The sequence below is a fragment of the Telmatherina bonti genome (genome assembly GCF_933228915.1).
Source record: "Telmatherina bonti genome assembly, chromosome: 11".
Classification (NCBI taxonomy): Eukaryota; Metazoa; Chordata; class Actinopteri; order Atheriniformes; family Telmatherinidae; genus Telmatherina; species Telmatherina bonti.
In genome coordinates this window covers 35,116,284-35,133,222 of record NC_136629.1, presented here as the reverse complement: position 1 = coordinate 35,133,222, position 16,939 = coordinate 35,116,284, and the positions used below count along the sequence as shown (strand labels likewise).

Here is a 16,939-nt window from a genome sequence, read left to right as displayed (position 1 = left end):
AGCAGCTTTTTGAGTCCTGCATCTGCATCACATTTGTTTGAATGGAGCTTTTGAGATTTGCAGCAGAATCCAGTGTTATTTTTTTATTTCTTTTTAGAACAGTTCACTTAGGCTTCAGTATTTTAGCAAAGTAGCTGCAGAAATCTCATGAACCACTCGCTGGCAGGCAGAACAGGGTTATGATGGATCCTGCAACAGGAGGACAAACAATGCAGTTTTTGCTTGTCAGCTAAAACAAGTTCAATTTGAAAAGATTCCCCTAAAAAAACCCAAAATGAAAGCAACAACTGTGAGCTACACCATGATCTGCTCTGCTGTCTCCCATGCCATCTGCTTCATGTTCTGATCATCTAAGCTGCACACTTCCTGTCCTTCTCTCCGCCTCTGCATTATAATTTACCTGGTTTTTATGCAATATGATGCTACTTGCCTGCTTTTGCCCTCCTCACCCCACCAGCCCAGCATCCACCTGTTATCACCGGAAAGAAAACCACATGTGCACGTTGAATGATGGGATCAGAGCCTTTTATGTGAGATGTCTGACTGAAACATCTAAAATCTGCCTGAAACTTGGACTGCAAAAATGTTTCCGTTTTTGTCATCTTACAGCTAAGCTTTTGTTTATTTGATTTAGTGTTCATCTATTTCATATTATCTTGTTTATTTTATCATCATTCTATAGATTTATTAATTAATTTATTTTTTACTATTTAACAATTTGAAACTATTCAGAACTATTTTATTTTAATTATTTCTGTTTCATGTGGCTTTTGTTTGTTTTTATACGGTCTTATTGTTTAATATTTTTAACTCTGGTGTTTTTCATCCTGGGGTCCTTCATGCGGGGGGTTATGCCTGCTTGGTCTGCAGGGTTGTTGCCACAGTGGTCACCCTTGTGTGGGTGGCTGTGGGGGACCTGCACTGCAGCCGTATGGTGTGGCTGTGGTGTGGACCCTTGCCTGATCTGGGCGGTTCCCAGTAGCGTTCTCCAAAATATTGTTTGCATTTGAGTCCATTTAAGAGAAAGCAAAACTATGATCAAGTGTGTGTTTGTTAGGTTTTCTACTTGGGTTCGTGAAGACATGTTTTTAATCTACCAAAATAGTTTTCATGTAAAACAGTTTGGTCTAGTTTTGTATAAAAAGTGCTTTATGAATAAAATTTGATTTTATTTGATCTGGTTCATATATGTGGGGAACTGAGTTTCTCTCAGCTTCTCTTTACATTATTATAATTTTCATAATAATGCCTCTGTTGTTCTGGTTGGCTGCATTGAGTTAGCCTTAAAAAAAAGATTTATTTATAATTTTTTAAATAAGTTAAAAAAATTAGTTGGGCCATTTATAAGGACAAAATGGGATCAAATGAACAATTTAATCCCATTGGATCCCAGTCAGACATCTTGCACAAATATTTTACAAACTACAAATCTTTATTTTATTTCCTTTTTTTAAAAAACATTTTTACAGAGCTCATAAAAATTAAAAGGTATTATTTTACAAACCAAAAAGCTTTTATTTTATTTTATTTTTTCATACACTAATAATAATTTTAGGAAAAAGTTATGACAGATCCTTTCAGACTCGCTTGTATGAAAGATTCCTTGTTTTTTCAAACACAGTGTACCGACGGGATAAAAAAGTGTTCATTTCTAGTTATTTCTACATGTGTTGTTGTATTTTCTGTATTCAATGAGTGAAACTTTGTACCTGCTTTCAGTCATCTGGCAAAATCGCACCTTTTAACATTCATATCAGGTGAGAATATCCAGAGTTCAACGTACTGCTCACCTGGTTTGAGTCAATACTTTGTGTTTAAACATCTCTTCATGCAGTGTGGTTTTCACTGCAGCCTCACTGCAAGAAGGTTGCTGGTTCGAGCCTCGGGTTGGGGGCACTTTGGACAGTGACCTTTCTGTGTGGAGTCTGCATGTTCTCCCCGTGTGTGCGTAGGTTCTCTCTGGGTACTCCAGCTTCCTCCCACCGTCCAAAAAACATTCATGTTGGGTTGATTCGTTGCTCTGAATTCACCTTGGAAGTGAGTGTGAGCATGAATGGTTATTTAGGGTCTGTGATGGACTGGCGACCTGTCCAGGATCTACCCTGCCTCTCACCTGATGGTTGCTGGGATAGACTCCAGCCTCCCTGCGACCCTTGGCTGGACTAAGCCATATAGAAAAGGGAAGAATGAATAATAAATATTCAGTATTCAGTTTTATTAGTTTGTGCTCATGTGGCTACAAAGAAAGACTTTTAAAGTCTTTTCAGGTCAGCTGCCATAAAACAGAATAATAAGAATGAGTATCTTAGCTGCAAGGATATTATTTAAGTATTGTTGGCACATCTTGTGACTTTTCAGCAGCGCCTACCTCTCACACACCTTTATCCCAGGATTTCCTGCAGCGCGCTGCTGCTAACTGAGACCCAGCATAGCTCAGAGAAAAGGGAGACATTTCTGATTCAAACCAAGGCCGAATAATAAACCATCATCTGAAAAACAGATATTCTTAGTGTCATAGTTACTTTTCATTTTACCTGGATCATTATTTAGTGATTTAGCTCAGTTGCATAGCTGTTGTTGTGCTTCAGTCTTCCTGTGTTAAAAGCATTTTCAAAAATGCAAAACCAAAGCGAGCTATTCAGCCTGCGTCAGAGGTTGGATGTGTGTTTAGAATATGATTTTGCACTTGTTAGGTAACAAGTCCTCTCCATCAGTTAGAGCTTGTTGGTGACAAGGTGCAAGATTGGAAGGGAATGTAGTGACTGATTTACTGACATTTGAGCATGTCTTGCAGGAAGTGTGTGGGATTTTAGATCAGTTTGTGTGTTTGCAGCCTGGAAAAAAAAAAAAAAAAAAAAATAGATATTGCCTTTCATATTGAAGGATGCCCTTAAAGAGGTTTTCCTCCCGATATGAAAATATGCAGGATTACAAGTCTTGCTTCCTGTCTTCCCATACTGGTGTGCATCTCCTTGTTTGTCATCTGGCTGATACATCAGTGGAGGTGCCACTTTGCAGAGCAGACTGTAGCACTGATGGATGGGGACAGCCGGAGTTGTCAGTTTCCCCGCCCACACAGAGTGCACCAGAGCTGGAGTGTGCTCCCCCAGCCTCGCCGCCCTGCTGAACACACCTCTGACGCTTTTCTGTCAGCTCTATTAACAAGAACCGGCTGTCAAAAGTGGCAACGCTGAGAAGGAATATTTACAATCTCACTTATTTTCCTCCTACAAATGTTCCCATTACCTTTTATTTCAAACTACCATTTGATATTGCAGATTATAAAACGTACAGCAGGTACTTCTGACAACCGGGAGCCAGTTTATCTACTCTTCATGACTTAATGGGAACATGTCTGAAGCTTGACATTACAGCTATGATCAAGTGGAATGAAAACAGTCTTTTTATACAGAAATTATACATTTCAGTTCCAAGATAAAAAATCTTAACAAATTTATGCCTATAATCTTAGTTTTTTTTAGAGGTTCCCATAAGATACATAACTGCATGTGAGTAAAAGATGTGTGTTTGAACCCCACTAAAAGGTGCAGTGTGTAAGAAAGTCAAAGAAGAATGACAGAAAAATTCAGAATTTCCACTGATATCTAATCACTTTAGTCAAATAACTTCTGCCTTTCTGTGCTTACAAAGTATTTGGGTGTTTAGCAGATAAGGTAGGTCTCAATATAATGATAAACATGGAAAGTTTAGATTTTTAGCATAAAGTTGATTGTAGAGTAAAACAGGTAAACAGATTCTGCTACGAAACGTTCGTTTCAATTTGGTGCAGAAGAAAAATAACCGTTTATAAGATGTGCTGATTTCAACACATTATGTCCTTCATCTCAAAATGATAAATCTTTTTTATACCTGCTTTTATACCAGACATTTAAACAACAAAAACCTTTGTTTTTTTTCGCCACATTCTTTCTATTTAGCTGTCAAGTTTTCACATAATGTGAAAGAAAACGGAAGAAGTAATTTCTAATTGTTTATATTAAAGCAGGGTTTAGAGTAAACCTCAAAGAAAATACTTTTATACCTTTTTGGTTGTTAAAGCAAAGCAAATGTGAACAACTTTACAAACTAATATGTATTAACTCTTCCTCTTTATGTGCCAGGTATTCACTTTTACAGTCTAAATTTTTCCACCGAATCCAAATCTCTAAGACTAAACTAAACATTTACCCAGATTCTGACCACATTAGTGATAAGCAGGTCTGCTCCCGGTTCTCTCCTCCATTTGTACTAGTCATGCTTATCCTTGTCCAATTACTAGCAGTCTTACTTTCAACCCATTTCAGAAATACTTAAATATCAACCCCCCCCCCCCCCCAAACCCCCAGACTTCCATCCTTGGTTTGCCCCCCCAGACGGTGACCTGCCATAAGCTAAAGACGAGTCCTGGCCTTTTCCTCTCTCATAGCTCGCAGGGCTATCGTACGACGTTGGAAGGAGCGCTCACCCCCGTCTCTCTCACACTGGATGAAAAAACTTGCATTACTATTGGAGGAACAGTTCTTAAGATTCACAGAACCTGGTGTACAACAACCATATCAGAGTAACCCCCCAGTTCCTCCCTTCCTCTTTGTGTGTATATCTGTGTGAGAGAGAGAGGAATGAAAGGCTGTTTTTTGTTTATTAATTTTTTATGTATTCATTTCTTAGTCATGGGTTGTGGGTGGGTGTGCACGATGTTATTGTGTTCTAGTACTACCTCATTCTTAACTGAGAGTGCCATACATGTTAAAGGGAAGAAAAACAAAAATAAAACAGTCACTGTGTCTCGGACTGATGCTCTTTGTTGACTTGTGAAAGTTTCAATAAAAAAGACCTTTGAAAGAAGAAAAGATTTTTTTTTTTTTTTTTTTTTAGTGTTGCTTTAATGAAAAGCAACACTGATGTCTGCGTCCCCCCAAAAAACAAGATTATCCAAAACTACAAATCAACATGACATTTTGCAAGTCTTCCACAAATTGCTATGAGACCACACTGCGTCCAGACATATAAAAGCAATCAATCTTCTCACTCAGCTCTGATCAAGAACGGAAATAGTTTTATTTTCTTCAATATAAAACAACTCAAGCCGAGCAAAAGTACATTTCCGTCCCCACAAACCAGGCAAGATTTTCACCTCGTCCCCCCCCAAAAACACTCCGCTCTCTCTCTGAGTCATCCCTGTGAATTCCTTAGGTACACATAGCTAAGAATTATGAGCTGTTGATTGTGGAATAGAACCATCTGGGTTGGTGGAGTTAATATTTCAGTAGGTATTGCTTTAAGTTCAGTTTTTTTCTTTTTTTTTTTTTTATGCTGACAAATACTAAAACCATAGCAAGAAAACACACAAACCAAGCTCTACCCAACACAAACTGTGAATAATTTATCTGGGTAGACATTCGAATTCCCTGGTGACGCACTAATTCAGGCAGAGCGGCACCAGGACAGCGACAGCTCACCCACGCTGGCAAGTCTGAGAGCAGGAACCATATGAACAGGTGCTTGCTTCACTTGACATGTTTTCTTTTGGTTGAAGGATTCTTGGGTAATGTCATTTGTCATGCCAGTCAAAAAACTGGAGTTGGAGAAATGGGGAGAGGGAGCGAGGAGACAGGAGCAACTGGAGGCATGAGGAGGTCGAGGAAAGGAGTTAGGTAATAAAAAGATTAAAAGCAGAAGTATTATTAATAAGTATAATGTAAATGCAACTAAAAATCATGCAGGATCCAATAAGAAACAAATGATTTATTATGATAAAGGTTTGATGCCAAATGAAAGCGCACAGCGTCCCATTAATTATTACATAACTGCAAATACAATTAACTTTGGACCAAAATAGATCAGCACTTCTCAGTTGGGAGCAGCTTATTTTAATAACAACAAATCTTTTTCCTTTTAAATCATAATTAATCACCTTTTCATCTTTTAGAAATATTTACAAACAAATGATTTTGAGCTGCTTTTAGTGATAATTCATTTTAATTTGATCAAAAATGTATGAAAGCATATCTGTCTGACTCATTTCTACTGCCTGTAAAATGGCCACAGCTCCGCTGATTATTCTGAAACTCAGATATAACCAAATCTGTGGACTGATTAAACATAACGCAGGGTGAATAGATGGAGGCGGCATCTTAAGAGTTCATGCTTTGGTAATTAAAATGTCAATTTGAGGATGGAGCTGAAATAAATGGATTCTGAGGCCTAAATTTGGATTGTTTCCAAATCTGAAAAGCATCACGATCTTTTGCTGAAGTTACAAACGGAATTTTCCGCTTTTATAACCACATTTGTAGCTTGTTTCTGTCAATTAAATCAAAGTAAAAACACCGTCGTAGAATATTCTGACTAAAAGAAACATATTAGATTAAAACAGATGGAAGTCCTGTAACAGAACACTAGTAAACCAAGTTGTTCTCATTTATTCCCTTTCACTGACTATCTGCTGAGCTCATGCTGGTAGGCGTGTGAGCTGGCTTTGCTTATGGTGTAAACTCATAATTCCTCTGATGGTGATAGAAACAGCAAGAACTTCCGTTTGAAGACAGAAGTAAAACTCACGCAATCTGTAAGCTAAAGCCCCGTCATGACTTTGTGTCTTTAATTTTATTGATCAGAAGTCTTTTAGTCAGTTAAAAGACCAAACAGAAGAAACAGACGGTGCTCCAACAAGACTTTAACTTAATTTTAATTTAAAGATGAAAATGATCCCACCTTGCTTCTGAACTCTGGGTCTGTTGTGAATCAGTTTTGCTTTATTGGCTTTTAAAGATGGCTCCTCTGTTGTGGAGACGTAAGTCCGTGCCTGCTTTTTGAAGTGCTCAGAGTGAAGAATCTTTGACTCATGTGCAGCTGACTAAAGTGTTTTTATTAAAAGCCATTAGCAGCTAGATTATGTCGCTTTTGAATACTGTTCCCATGAGGAGCTTGAGCGTTGTCCATCATCTTGTTTCTATTTGTTTACTGAGCTGGGGAGTCTTTTTATCCACTGCATCACTGAGTTCAGGAGGTCTTTCTGTCACGGTGGGGATGCGGACCCAAATGCAGGAGTCGGGAAGCCAGGATGCAGGACTCATACGAGCCGCGAGGGCTAAACTAACCAAATGAACCAGCAACTCAAGACAAAAACTGAGGGGTATAAATACACAGAACACAATGAGACACAGGTGAAACTAATCAGAAAATCAAACCAGGTGAAACTAATGAACAGGAACCCTAGACGCCAGAGAACTAAACAAGGAAAACTACAAACCAAAACAGGAGAAACACAAAATACCACATCATGACACTTTACTTTTGTTGGACTTTTGGCCTTTTGATTAACCTTGCTACATCAAGTTTACAGGAACTAAATTTCCACAAAAGGCTCCTTTAAGTTGCTCTAACAGCAGTGTATGGGTTTATTTTAGTCTTGTTTGGAAGATTAATACTTTAGATTTTACTGTGTTTGCATTAACCATCAGGTCAGCTTCACACCAGCTGCTGAGGGTCTGCGTGTGCAAAGTGTCAGGATCTTTACTTTGGTTCCCATGTTGACAGATTTAAGCATGTGTTGCACAGCACATATCTTAAGCAGCACGCCACAAAGACTTTTGGCATGTTGACTATTTTTCCCAGCCAAAACACTGTTAATCGTATGGACCAGGATGCCCACTGTGTCCCTGCTCCATCACACCCATTCATTCATTCATTCTCCAAACTGCTTAATCCAATTCAGGGAAGCTGGAGCCTATCCCAGCTGTCTTTTTGGGCGAATGCAGGGTACACCCTGGACAGCTCGCCAGTCCATCGCAGGGCCCAACACACCCACCATACATTAAATTCCAATGAATTTCTGCTCAGAGGCCCATTGATTTGAGTCAGGTGTGTTGGAGTAGGGATGCATGGAAAAGCTGCTGGATTGTTGGCTTTTAAGAACTGTAGCTGGACACCTTGACTGTTAAATCAGTGTATAATGTCCAAACACTTGAACAAGTTGAATTTTTCTTAGTTTGTTTCATGAAACGCGTCTTTTTAAACAGGATGAATGAGCACTTAATTCAAAGCAGAAGCCAAATGAGGCTATAATCAATATGATATATAACCACTGGTGTGTGAAAACATTTGTGCAGGCTGCAGTCGTGTAACATCTTAACTGTAGTTGCAGGAATACACACGTACACCTCAACAGCTCAGCAACACACTTGCAATGCATGCTAAGCAGCTTGTGTGTAGCCAATGCAACATGCATATTGTGTTAAAGCTTACTTATCGTCAGGAAATATGTGTGCATCTTTCTAATTACAGATAATTTATGCGTGATGTAGATTAATGTAAACAGCAGAACATATGCTTTTACCAGTGCACCCATATGTACCAGTTAACACTGCTTTCACACACTGCTTTATGATTACTTCATCAATAAAATTCTCTCAGCCTGGTGATGGGCTTCATTGTTAAGTAAGGAATGAAGACTATATACAGAGCTGATACTTAGCTTTGTGGCTCTCACCTTGTCAGTTGCCACATGGATGCATATGAGAATTGGCAAGGGGTTAGAAGACTTGGTTTCTGAAGCCTCCAATTAACAAAAGGACCGGCCAAATGTCGTCTGCGAAGCTGCTCAAGTCTTTCTTTTGTTACTTGCACAACCTTTTCCATTAATTTTTCAAGTTTGGAACAACTGTGGGCCGTTATGCCATCTTTAAAAGCACCTGCCCGTGGCCAGAGCTTTTTAATTTCCCACGCAAGTAGAACTATTTAAGTACAAGAAACACTTTTCCTTTTAAAATGGTTAAATGGCTTTATGCAACTTGACAGATAGCTTACAGCGACTTTGGCAGCCATAACTGGCTTACTTGAGATGTGTAGCAGCAGGAATATGAAGCAGGAGAGGCTGATCTCATAGGCCTTTAAGAAACGAGAACAACACTGGAAGCATTGGTACGTGCCAAAACCATGGAAAGGGACTAGCTTGCAATCCATTCAGGGTATGTGATTCTCAAAATCAAGGATACTTCCTTTGTAGGCAAGAACCTTCTAAAGTTGTATCCTGTGTACAACCAAAGTAGGATGATGTTGCATTTGTCAGTGTGTAACACCACCGTATTAAAATATCTGTGTTGAAAATACAGTTAATTGGAGTGAACAGAAAATGGGAGGCAAAAAAATGGTGGAATTGGTTTAATAAGCTTAATAATGAAATGCACATTTGCGAGTGCATGATTCATTGCTAATGCCTCACATGAAACCAGCAGAACAAGTGCTGCAGATTTGTCGGCTACACTCCCATGATGGCGTGGTGCTCCATTAGGTTGAGATCTGGTGGAGGCCACTGGAGTACAGTGAACTCGTTGTGTTCAACAAAACAGTTTGAGATGATATAAAGTGTTGTGACATGGTGCATTATCCTGCTGAAAAGAGCCAATAGTAAATGAGCACAATGACAGGAGCTAACCAGCTAACGGAGGTAGGCGGGCTTAAGCTAAATCACGCCGTTAGCTGGTTAAAAACCGCAGTGGTGCTGCACTCTGCCTTCTTGCAATGGGATATCGGTTACCTGTCAATCAGAAGGACTGTCAAATAAATGTGCCAAATTTCAGGAAAAATTAGTTATAAATGGATGAATTATAAAAAAAAAAAAAAAAAAAGAATTCCCCCCATAGTTGTCATATATATGTTTTTTTTTTTTTTTTAACAAGGCTGTAAAAATGTTTATTTCTACTGTGAAGTTGGTCTTTTTAACATGGGAGTCTATGAGGATTTACTCTGTTTTGGAGCCCCTAGTGGATGAAGGGGGAACTGCAATTTTTTGGCACTTAAGCATGGGGAGGGGGTGTTCATAAAGGTAGAGTCAAGCGGCAACCTACTCCCCCAAACTGTGTGTGTATGTGTGTGTAAAACCTTCCGTACTCTTCTAGTACATATGCTTCTGTGTGCCACAACCTCAATTGAAGTCAGATCTGTAACTCCAAGGGAGTGGAATAATAATGTTTAGATCAGGAAGGGGGTTAATCATGTGATTTTTCACATCAGGGTGATGTGGCTTGTGTTGATGAGTATTATGTTAATCAGTGTCCTCCAAAGAAAATGAAGAGTTTGAATGTGTGTGAGCGATGCAGGCGTTGGTCCCAGTCCATTGATGGGAGTCTAATGTAGAGTGAGAGTCTGTTTTCTTTAAGTAAGCCTTCTCCCAGGGCTGCAGCCAACAGAGCAACCAGCCTGACACAACAAGACAGCTGGCTGTTTGGATAACGTCACACCTTTTCACCGTTTGTGAGTGTGTGTGAGTGTGTGTGTGTGTGAGCGACTGAGACAAAGAGAGGGTGCGCTTTTTAACGTGTGATTAAACTAAAGTAGATCAGTTGACTGGCCACTACAGTGTATCTAGATGTGTGGTGAATGGTGCAAAGTGAATGCAGAAACTTTGCACAGAAAATGTGGAAATTTGATTGTTTCTCTGCCTTATTAATACTAATTGGCATTTTATTATACATCACTAGAAAGTCTCATCATTCACCGTTACAACAAGGAAGAACTTGTAAGGATCGTGATTCGGTGCAGTCAGATGTGTAACAGTCACAGATTAATAGACAGACACATCCCAGTAAGGTTATGAAGCCACTGGCGATCCCATATATCCAGAATCTGGACCCTAACACTGTCCTCCAGGATGACAGTACCCCCTACAGAACCAGGATCTTCAGAGTACTTCAATCCATCTGAACACTTGTGGGATCAGCTTTGGTACACTGACCAGCACAACCATGCTAGTTGACCTTTAACTACTGCTGGTGTCGGAACCAGATGCCATTTCACAGCAACATATGAGGACAAACTGCTCAGCTGTTGCTTGTGTTTTGGGTCTTGCACATGTTACTGAGGTCCAAGACATGAATAAAGTGCAAAATGTCAACATGTGTTGTCTTTTTACCCCGTTACTCTGTAATTATGTGATTTATACAGAAACCCATAAGAGATCATTGCAAGGCATTCATGTTGCAGACTCACATTATTAGAATAATGTTTGGAGTGTCTTGAACAATGGAAAGAGTGAGGTGAAGACTGGCTGACAAAAATAAAATCTCAACTATCTCAACCGTTGGAAAAATTACCATGAAGGTATGTTGCAATATTGCAAAGATACATATTTGCTGCTTTGCACCCCTGAGGCCGTAATTCCATCTGCAGCCAGTGTCAAGCCTTCTGAGGATCAACAGGCAAGTAATGCACTGCTGTCATTTCTACAACCCTCATATGCACGAATTTCAAATTCAATAAAATGATAAATTATGGCAAAATACTGTGGAAGAAGACATGCACACAGTTAAAGTATGAAACAAAATATATGATAATTTGTTTAAATTTGTACATATTATATGTACATTTAAGCACTTTTTTCCCCCAATTTGCAATAGAAATCTGGTCTCAAACCTGGTTTGAAACAACTTTGCAATAATTTGACTTTTTTTGGTAATATAATTTTTAAAAAATATATAAACAATATAAAGCTGGTTTCATACCGATGAAGTCATACGATAATAACAGCTTAAAAAGCATAACTTAGGGCTACCTCTTAAAGCAAATATCACATTCAAGCTGTTTGTAAATCATGGCTCATGCAAACAGAGCAACTCTTGCTGCTTTACCAAAGAAAAAACTTCAAAGGCAGAAATGTTCATTTATGTGTTCTGCCTGTTAATTGATTCGTCTAATATGAGCAACATTAGCTGCTCGCTAGCATGGTCCTGCTAACACATCATGATGGTGATTAAGCAGGGTAAGCATGAGCGTCCGCTGCCAGGTAAAACTGCAGGTGGAGCAAATTTGATTGTTGAGTTATATCTTCATGCTCTTACATACCAAAATATGTCAGAATTAAAAGATTATTAAAAGACCCCCTGCTGTGTTGCCTCACATAACCAGCAACTAAGACAAATGCGACTTGAACCCACAGCAAACCCTGTCCCCTGCTGTTAGCTAGGACGTACTAAGAGGAAATGAGTTTGCATTGCAGAAGGAAGCAGTAGATTATGGATTGTTTAAAAAGGGAAACCTAAAAGCACAAAGATTTATAAAAAGCCTGTTTTTGTATTTCATGCATTTTATTTGATGCATTTATGGTTTAAGTAAGGTCCTTGACAACAACAACAAAAAAACACTTGACATTTCGTTAAAATGGGGATAATCAACGCTGAACACTGTCAAAATGGTATGACAGACACAATGGAGTGTGTCACCCTGAAAAGACAACAAGGACAGATGTTCGCCAGTACTCCTGACGTCCCCAACAGCCAACCGTTTCACTATCAGAAGTGGCTTCATTAGCGACTGTAAGTGGTGTTTATTGAGTTAAAAATTATACAAAACATAGAAAATTCTTCTTCCCTTTGCTCCAGGCAACATATTTTAAACACAAAGTTCTGACACAGGCATTTGTCTTGCTGCAAGGACAGAACAAGACTGTGAGGGAGGTGGAGTGTGAGAGCAGAGATTGGGGGGGGGGATATTACTGAGCCTGTTTTGTACACTTGCTAAATGTCAACTCCATCCAATGCTGCACAAGGCTGTTTATAAGGAGACCAAAGGCTGAAGATGACAACCTTCACTTCCCAGGTCGAATCAATGTAAAGTACTGCTCACACATTAGTGGAGCAAAGAGCTCTACTTCCTGCACCAGAGAGCTGCATAAACAGCACAATCCAGATGGATTTGTAACCCCTGCCCCTTCTTTTATTGCTTTAAAGGTGGCCCTTTATGTCAGTCTGTGAAGGCTAAAAAGCAAATATAATCATTAGCCTGGACTTGTCTGCTCCGGCGTTTTCTGTTACTCACCAGAAGCTTTGCTGCTGATGCACTTCAGCTGCTGATTTTTCTAAAGCATCACTGCAGGAGCTTTATTTCCTCATAGTTACCCTGATACTGATTATTTTATTCACATCACATAAATACAAACACACAAACAGTCTCTTTCCCACTCAGTTCTATTTTCTTACAATAAATAATAATTCTACATTATTATTTAAAAAGGTTTTGCTTTTACTTGTCATGCTGCTTTATGGATTTCTGACATCACCTTCTGATTTATTACTGTACCTCTTTATTCATGTTCATAAACCCTTAAATCACAGCCGTCTGATCAGTCCTTTCTTTTTGACATTTATAATACTGTTGGTTTGCAAATAATATTTTATTCAGATACATTAAACTTCATCTCGTCTTTGACAAGCTGCTTCACAAAATGTCTGTGCTATTATGTTTTAATACACTCAGGTAATAAAGTCTTTAAAAATGAAAGCAGTTTTGAGGAACTTGGCATACGCATCAGATCTGTTGGAGTCTTTTTATGATGTGGAATTCGTAGCAGTCAGGTATGAGACGTTTGTAGCATCTGTCTCTTCAGGATTCAGCTGCAGGAACTCGGATGTTAACACGCTGGGTCCCTGGCATCGTCGGCGATGCCAGGGACCATACAAACAGCATGTGAGGACTTTGCAGACCACTTCAGAAGTAAGATCAATGCTATCAGAGCCGGTCTTTTATCTAAATGCAGTGTTGATTTTAACAGATCTGAAGCATTGTTTTTACCCGAGGAGAAGCTGGAGAGTTTTGTCTGGTTGATACAAAGATGCTTGGTCGAGTTTTCTCCCAGCTGAACCCAACAACCTGCCTTTTAGACCCTATTCCCACATCATCCATCCATCCATCCATCTTCTGCCGCTTATCCGAGGAAACTCATTTCAGCCGCCTGTATACGAGATCTCGTTCTTTCGGTCATGACCCACAGCTCATGACCATAGGTGAGGGTAGGAACGTAGATCGACTGGTAAATCGAGAGCTTCACCTTCTGGCTCAGCTCCTTCTTCACCACGACAGACCGGCGCAGAGTCCGCATTACTGCAGACGCCGCACCGATCCGTCTGTCGATCTCACGCTCCATCCTTCCCTCACTCGTGAACAAGACCCCGAGATATTTAAACTCCTCCACTTGAGGCAGGACCTGACTCCCGACCCGGAGAGGGCAATCCACCCTATTCCGGCTGAGGACCATGGTCTCAGATTTTGAGGTGCTGATTCTCATCCCAGCCGCTTCACACTCGGCCGCGAATCGCTCAAGCGAGAGCTGGAGATCACGACCAGATGAAGCCAACAGGACCACGTCATCCGCAAAAAGCAGGGACCCAATCCTGAGGCCACCAAGTCGGATCCCCTCAACCCCTCGGCTGCGCCTAGAAATTCTGTCCATATAAGTTATGAACAGAATCGGGGGCAGCCTTGGCGGAGTCCAACCCTCACCGGAAACGAATCCGACTTACTACCGGCAATGCGGACCAAGCTCTGACACCTGTCGTACAGGGACTGGACAGCTCGTACAAGGGGGTCCGGTACCCCATACTCCCGGAGTACCCCCCACAGGAGCCCCCGGGGGACACGGTCGAATGCCTTCTCCAGGTCCACAAAGCACATGTAGACTGGTTGGGCAAACTCCCATGCCCCCTCCAGGACCCCAGAGAGGGTATAGAGCTGGTCCACTGTTCCGCGACCAGGACGAAAACCACACTGCTCCTCCTCAATCCGGGATTCGACTATCCGGCGGACCCTCCTCTCCAGGACCCCTGAATAGACCTTACCAGGGAGGCTGAGGAGTGTGATTCCCCTGTAATTGGAACACACCCTCCGGTCCCCCTTCTTCAAAAAGGGGGACCACCACCCCAGTCTGCCAATCCAGCGGTACTGCCCCCGATGTCCACGCGATGCTGCAGAGGCGTGTCAGCCAGGACAGCCCCATAGCATCCAGAGCCCTAAGGAACTCCGGGCGGATCTCATCCACTCCCGGGGCCTTGGCCGCCAAGGAGCTTTTTGACCACCTCAGCGACTTCAGCCCCAGAGATAGGAGAGTCCACCCCTGAGTCCACCAGCTCTGCTCCCTCATGGGAAGCCGTGTTGGTAGGATTGAGGAGGTCTTCGAAGTATTCCCTCCACCGACCCACAACGTCCCGAGTTGAGGTCAGCAGCTCCCCATCTCCACTGTACACAGTATTGATGGAGCACTGCTTCCCCCCCCTGAGCCGCCGGATGGTGGACCAGAATCTCCTCGAAGCCGTCCGGAAGTCTTTCTCCATGGCCTCGCCGAACTCCTCCCATGCCCGAGTTTTTGCCTCGGCAATGGCCGAAGCCGCATGCCGCTTAGCCCGTCGGTACCCATCAGCTGCCTCCAGAGTCCCACAGGCCAAGAAGGCCCGATAGGACTCCTTCTTCAGCTTGACAGCATCCCTCACTGCTGGTGTCCACCAACGAGTCCTGGGATTACCGCCACGACAGGCACCAACGACCTTGCAGCCACAGCTCCGGCTGGCCGCCTCAGCAATAGAGGCACGGAACACAGCCCATTCAGACTCAATGTCCCCCGCCTCACTCGGGACATGTTCGAAGCTCTGCTGAAGGTGGGAGTTGAAGCTCGCTCTGACAGGGGACTCAGCCAGACATTCCCAGCAGACCCTCACAACACGTTTGGGCCTGCCAGCTCTGACCGGCTTCCTCCCCCACCATCTGAGCCAACTCACCACCAGGTGGTGATCAGTTGACAGCTCCGCCCCCCTCTTCACCCGAGTGTCCAAGGCATGTGGCCGCAGGTCCGACGATACGACTACAAAGTCGATCATTGAACTGCGGCCCAGGGAATCCTGATGCCAGGTGTACATATGGACACTCTTATGCTGGAACATGGTGTTCGTTATAGACAATCCATGACGAGCACAGAAGTCCAATAACAAAACACCATTTGGGTTCAGAGGGGGGGGACCATGCCTCCCAATCACTCCCCTCCAGGTCTCACTGTCATTGCCCACGTGAGCATTGAAGTCCCCCAGCAGAACAATGGAGTCCCCAGAAGGAGCACCCTCCAGCACTCCCTCCAAGGACCCCAGAAAGGGTGGGTACTCTGAACTGCTGTTCGGCGCATAAGCACAGACAACAGTCAGGACCCGTCCCCCCACCCGGAGGCGGAGGGAAACTACCCTTTCATCCACCGGGGTAAACCCCAACGTGCAGGCACCAAGCTTGGGGCTGATGAGAATGCCCACACCTGCTCGGCGCCTCTCACCATGAGCAACTCCAGAGTGGAAGAAGGTCCAGCCCCTCTCGAGGGTACTGGTTCCAGAGCCCAAGCCATGCGTCGAGGTGAGTCCAACTATATCTAGTCGGAACCGCTCAACCTCGCGCACAAGCTCAGGCTCCTTCCCCACCAGAGAGGTGACGTTCCACGTCCCTAGAGCCAGCTTCTGCAGCCGGGGATCGGACCGCCAGGGTCCCCGCCCCTTGCTGCCGCCCAGCTCACATTGCACCCGACCCCTACGGCTCCTCCCGCAGATGGTGAGCCCACGGGAGGTGGGGCCCATGTAACCCTTTCGGGCTGAGCCCGACCGGGCCCCATGGGCGAAGGCCCGGCCACCAGACGCTCACTCTCGTACCCCGCCTCCAGGCCTGGCTCCAGAGGGGGGTCCCGGTAACCCGCGTCCGGGCAAGGGAACATTTATGCCCAGGTTTGTCATCGTCATAGGGGTCTATGAGCCGCGCTTGGTCTGGTCCCTCCCCTAGACACCTGTTTGCCATGGGTGACCCTACCAGGGGCATAAAGCCCCCGACAACATAGTTGCTAGGATCTTCGGGACGCACAAACCCCTCCACCACGATAAGGTGACGGCTCAGGGAGAGGCTCACTGTTCACACATCACTGTTCAAGAAATTTTATGGCTTCTTTGAGTCTGAGTTTTTACTTATAATAAATTCCTCTCTTCAGACGGTGTCTTCCCCACCGCCTTTAAAACAGCGGTGGTGAAGCCCCTTCTGAAGAAGAGTAATCTGGATCCCAACATTCTTGATAACTACAGACCTGTATCCAACTTGCCGTTTCTTAGTAAAATGATAAAAAAAAAAGTTGTTTTTATTCAGCTAAATGAGT

The 16,939-nt window shown here is 42.8% G+C and overlaps 1 protein-coding gene across 1 annotated transcript in view; it reads left to right on the top strand.

Moving 5' to 3' along the window:
* Window positions 1-16,939, top strand: part of kcnq5a (potassium voltage-gated channel, KQT-like subfamily, member 5a) — a 141,498-nt gene that overhangs the window by 13,369 nt on the left and 111,190 nt on the right. The gene's annotated exons all lie outside the window — the stretch shown is intronic.